This window comes from Embiotoca jacksoni, unplaced genomic scaffold, assembly GCF_022577435.1.
Source record: "Embiotoca jacksoni isolate LCO1_2020_lvr unplaced genomic scaffold, fEmbJac1.0.p SCAF_11, whole genome shotgun sequence".
In the NCBI taxonomy this organism is placed as follows: Eukaryota; Metazoa; Chordata; class Actinopteri; family Embiotocidae; genus Embiotoca; species Embiotoca jacksoni.
The window spans coordinates 1,299,216-1,305,343 of record NW_027185241.1 but is presented as its reverse complement, the minus strand read 5'-3'; positions in this window follow the sequence as shown (position 1 = coordinate 1,305,343).

The following is a 6,128-nucleotide window of genomic DNA, read 5'->3' as shown; positions in this document are numbered from 1 at the left end:
TTGTCTGTTCCTCTCTCCTCCTTGCTGCCCGCCTTCTCTTGCCTTCTCCCCAGCTTGATTCAACAGTAATGAGCGCAGCTTAAGGTGGGGCTGGCCTGAGGTGAGCTGTAAAGAGCCAGAGAGGTTAATGAGGATAGGAACCTCGCTTTTTTTGCCTGAGGTGTAAAAAGGAGAGAAAATGGATGACTGAAGAGACAGAGAGGGAGAGAGCAAGGCCGGGGAAACAGACGACCTGACAGACAGATATAACGTTTGCAAGAGTGAATTCAGCTGATGCACGAACACATTCATGCCCAACAGAATGACCATCAACTGAGGTCAAAGTAGGAATGACAGTGAGCCAGAAAGGGTCCAAAACAAAGACCTTATTCAAATAAATAACTGCTTCATTAGAGGCGGATATTTGGAGCTCTTTCAGATTCATAACGAGTAATAAATCAAGTTAGTTTTACTAATCGGTATTAATACATGCATTCATGATTTTTAGTACGATAAACAATTTAGTTATCTGGGATCTTGAGAATTATTATTATTATTTTCCTTGTCAAGGCTGCTATGATTAAGGAAATTAAAAATCAAACGAGGACACAGGGTGTCAAACACATGAAGCGGCCCACACAGTTCATCAGCTCTGCCAAGAGGAAGCGAGTGAATGATGCACTGTCGACATTTTCATTCATCTGTGAGACCACTGGGGATAGATAGAGTGACTATGATTTGCAAGAGAAGAAATGAATTGATGAATAAAAAAAATGAATATGTAAATCAACAAATGATTTAATAAATGACGGCAGTGTTTCAGATCTCAAAATACAAATTAGACCGAAGAAACTAAACCAAATCATCTTTGAATTAAAACTGAACTTTGATGAGGACAACAATGTTTGAGTACAATACTCATGATTGAGATTGTAGTCAGCGGTTTTAGTGTTCTCAGAGGTTTGACAGGCTGTCACTTTCTCCGCTGACTTCCAGTCACCTAAAGGTGACATCTATTTTTCTGCCATGTTCCCCTCCGTCTCACTCCCTTCTTCCTCCCACCTGCTCTCACCACTATTTCCTTTGTTTCACTCACAAATCAATCTTTCTCATTTTGTCCAGAATTGATTTCGCCATCTCTTATCGCTGACGCAATTCTGCCACCCGCTCTCACGCATTCATCCAGCCCTACTACGTTCTATCTTTTGCTCTTTTTCTACTCCTCTATCTCGTTCTCTATCTATCGCGCTCTGTGTTGCACTGCAACTCATTACAAATGAGGCTCCTTTGCTCTGTCCTCTTACTTGGTAACCCCCACAGAGTTGTGGAACGATGTCTTGATTGGATGCGGCTGGCATTGCTAAGCATTCTGTGCTGCAGAATCGGTGCCATGCATATGCTATCATGTAGGCAGCCAGTAGTTCATTATTAACAGAGCGCTGGCATTTAGTACAAAGCAGAAGGATTCCCAATCACAACGGTTGTGTCACAGTATACTAATGCACGACAGGATTTCTCTATCTTTCCCACAAATGATTCTACATTTACATCCTTCATGAAAACAAACAAAACATTTGAATACTTTGTATTTTAACAGCTGCGGTGTCTTAGTTAACATCACAAAACCACGTGTGTGTAGAAGGCAGCAACCGTATTTATTAACTCTTCATTAACATGGGTCCAGAAGGCCGGCTCGCATCTACAATAGACTGTAATTTTTGTAATAAAGACACTTCCCAGAGACAGAGCTGCTCTGGCAGCAAAATAATCACATTTGTCAACCAGGAAGAGCCCCGGGGGGACGGGGCTGAACAGTAGTGATTTTGGCACAATAGGCACAATCACAAGGTGCACATTTGAGTCATGTGACGCCCCCTGGGCCAGTGAGATTTAATGTAAATTCTGGACTTGAAATTAATAAGTCTGGATATAACAGAGTTCACATTTGTAGCAACAATAAAAAAAAAAAGCATCATGGAGTTTGCCCGTGTTTAACATTCAATCTTCTGTAAGTGGAACAAAGGCAATAATGGGAAATAGAAGAAGTAAATGTCAAGAAATCTGTGTACCAAAATAAAAGCCACACGAAACAATGTGTCGCATGTACTGTAGCTGTACAACCACTGCCCGTCCAGTAATCCATGCAGTTATATCCATGTTAGACGGTTAACCTCATGATTTCTTTTAAATGTCATACAGGGTTTTTATCTTCCAGAAGTAGAACTGTCGCAATCACGAAATTTTGGTTGACAATTATAAGCCATAAATAATTGCAATTACAATTTGTATTTGTCTTTTGCTGAGGATTTTATGCCACAACTATATATCTTCTGATTCATTACTGTGGTCAGGCAGCCAGCGAATAGTTGATTTCATTGAGCTGAGAGTGCCATGGGAAGATATACAGTGGGTACGGAAAGTATTCAGACCCCTTTAAATTTTTCACTCTTTGTTTCATTGCAGCCATGTGCTAAAATCAAAAAAGTTCATTTTATTTCTCATTAATGTACACTCAGCACCCCATCTTGACAGAAAAAAACAGAAATGTAGAAATTTGTGCAAATTTATTAAAAAAGAAAAACTGAAATATCACATGGTCATAAGTATTCAGACCCTTTGCTGTGACACTCATATTTAACTCACATGCTGTCCATTTCTTCTGATCCTCCTTGAGATGGTTCTACGCCTTCATTGGAGTCCAGCTGTGTTTAATTAAACTGATTGGACTTGATTAGGAAAGGCACACACCTGTCTATATAAGACCTTACAGCTCACAGTGCATGTCAGAACAAATGAGAATCATGAGGTCGAAGGAACTGTCCAAGGAGCTCAGAGACAGAATTGTGGCAAGGCACAGATCTGGCCATGGTTACAAAATAATTTCTGCAGCACTCAAGGTTCCTAAGAGCACAGTGGCCTCCATAATCCTTAAATGGAAGAAGTTTGGGACGACCAGAACTCTTCCTCGACCTGGCCGTCCAGCCAAACTGAGCAATCGTGGGAGAAGAGCCTTGGTGAGAGAGGTAAAGAAGAACCCAAAGATCACTGTGGCTGAGCTCCAGAGATGCAGTAGGGAGATGGGAGAAAGTTCCACAAAGTCAACTATCACTGCAGCCCTCCACCAGTCGGGGCTTTATGGCAGAGTGGCCCGACGGAAGCCTCTCCTCAGTGCAAGACATATGAAAGCCCGCATAGAGTTTGCCAAAAAATACATGAAGGACTCCCAGACTATGAGAAATAAGATTCTCTGGTCTGATGAGACCAAGATTGAACTTTTTGGTGTTAATTCTAAGCGGTATGTGTGGAGAAAACCAGGCACTGCTCATCACCTGCCCAATACAATCCCAACAGTGAAACATGGTGGTGGCAGCATCATGCTATGGGGGTGTTTTTCAGCTGCAGGGACAGGACGACTGGTTGCAATTGAAGGAAAGATGAATGCGGCCAAGTACAGAGATATCCTGGAAGAAAACCTCTTCCAGAGTGCTCTGGGCCGAAGGTTCACCTTCCAACAAGACAATGACCCTAAGCACACAGCTAAAATAACAAAGGAGTGGCTTCAGAACAACTCTGTGACCATTCTTGACTGGCCCAGCCAGAGCCCTGACCTAAACCCAATTGAGCATCTCTGGAGAGACCTGAAAATGGCTGTCCACCAACGTTCACCATCCAACCTGACGGAACTGGAGAGGATCTGCAAGGAAGAATGGCAGAGGATCCCCAAATCCAGGTGTGAAAAGCTTGTTGCATCATTCCCAAGAAGACTCATGGCTGTACCAGCTCAAAAGGGTGCTTCTACTCAATACTGAGCAAAGGGTCTGAATACTTATGACCATGTGATATTTCAGTTTTTCTTTTTTAATAAATTTGCACAAATTTCTACATTTCTGTTTTTTTCTGTCAAGATGGGGTGCTGAGTGTACATTAATGAGAAATAAAATGAACTTTTTTGATTTTAGCAAATGGCTGCAATGAAACAAAGAGTGAAAAATTTAAAGGGGTCTGAATACTTTCCATACCCACTGTATATGATGAGGCATATGAGAGGAAAAGGGAAAGATATACCGAACTAGCAGCTGAGGTATAGGAGCGAAGAGTGCACCCAGTGAAAGTTGGGTTGACGAGGGTTCATTGCGTGGTCAACAACAGCGCTATTACGGAATCTTGGAAACCAGGGACGGAGTCTGTAGCAGGCAGTGAGGGAGATGGCAGAAGCAGATGAATAGGGCAGTCTTTGGTTTTTCGAGCAAAGATAACGTTGCCAAAGTATGTAGGCACAGGTCATACTAGTCTGAATAAACAGGGAGATGAGGAGCGGTGGGTGTGAGTATTGAGGGGAGTATTTCTGGGATGCCAGGACTGCTGTTGAGCCTTCTCGAGGTGTCGTGGGCCAAACTCAATGAAACACCAGTGAAGGGAGGTGTCCACTTGATAACCCCATGATATTGCACACTCTCACTGTGTTGCTCAGACTTTGTCTTAGGGAGTATTCTTGGTGTATGAGCATAGTACACAGTATGTGTATGAGCTTAGTGAGACATTTGGCTGATAGAATCAGTGTTATTCTGTATTATGGCACTTTGTGTGGAATTCAAAAGTAGTATTAGCCTAATCACTGTTAAATAGTACATATACTGTATGAAGAAGGGCTACTGATTGGCACTGAATATTGGAACTTTTATTGAAATGAAAAGACAATTTCTGTTTGTCTTTGAGGCTTTGTAAAAAACGATTGCACAGGGAAGATATGACATAAATAACTTAAATACAAAAAGTATATTACTGAAACGTGCAAAGAAAGTACTGACAAGGACAGAGACTAATGATCAAAATAAACAACGTTACCATGGTGGTGCCAAACCATCACAGAAGAAAGGGACGGGAGATGATGTCATTAAAAGAGCGCCCGTAAAACGTCAAACAGGGCAAAACGACGTGGAAATAATGATGGAAATATGAAATTTCTGTCAGTTTCATCCAGCTATTTCTGCACAGATGAATGGAAAGGTTTCTAATGGTTGTGCAAAATGATTGCAGTCAGCTCAAGTTTTCACAATCAGGCAATTATCTGATAACTCTGGCAGGCTTCGCAAAAAGTTGTTAAGAAAATGTAAGAAGAAATACATACGTGGCAATTGTTATTATAAAGCCCAGAATTCCTCCCAGTAAGTGAAGAATTTAACTCAGCTACTCTATTCAGTCTTTTTGAAAACTAGCCACACTAACTCAGGTGTAACTGAACCTTTTTTTTAGACATAAAGACAGTCACTTTAACTACATATTAGAGTCTGGTGGCCAAATACCTTCATGTATTGCAGCGGCAAAGATGGAATGTAGTAAACAGGCTGAAGGTTGCAAAAACATTGGTCTCATCCTTTAGCACCAGAATAAGAGATGCTTGAGTAGACAGAAAGGATAAATACATCACTGTGCCAAGCACTTAGTAGCAACACATGGAGCAAGTTTCAAAGCAGAAGGAAAAACTTGCCAAACATGTAAGTACCATATTGACTTCTGTCTTCTGGCTTAATGAAAAATCCAATATATTTCTGACAGAAGCCATATGTGGCTACCTCTTGTTGTCTTTTAAAGTAATGCCAGCAAAAAAAAAAAAAAAAAAAAAAATCCCCGTCTCTTGGCTTTGTTAAAACAAGCCAAAGATATGATTTCTGCCACGGAAAAATACACGCAATCCTAGAACATAGATCTGAACACATCCAGTGAATTTTGAATCGGGCTTTCAACCCTACAAAGGCGCACTCAACATGCACTCACTTGTTTTGTGCTATTAACTTCAGCGCTGCTTCAGTGTATAACAAACAACCATACAAGTTACGGGAGAGGGCAGATATTGATTCCCTCAACTTAACCCCCAAACTAGAGAAGCAGCTAAATGGCCCTGCACATGAATGAGTTGTGATTTCATTCTTCTCTTTGATAGTTGTTTCTCAGCAAGATGTTCAGCAGTTGCTTGGAAACAAATTTCCCCTCAAGAAGTACTGCAGAGTTGGATGTGTGATTGATGGGAAAAATGAAAGAGAATTGATAAGCAGCTTTTGGATTGGCAGCCAAAGATGCATACAAAAACATATGCACTAAACTTTTCATCAGTTTGTAGATTTAAAAAAAAAAAAAAAAAATTGAAAAAG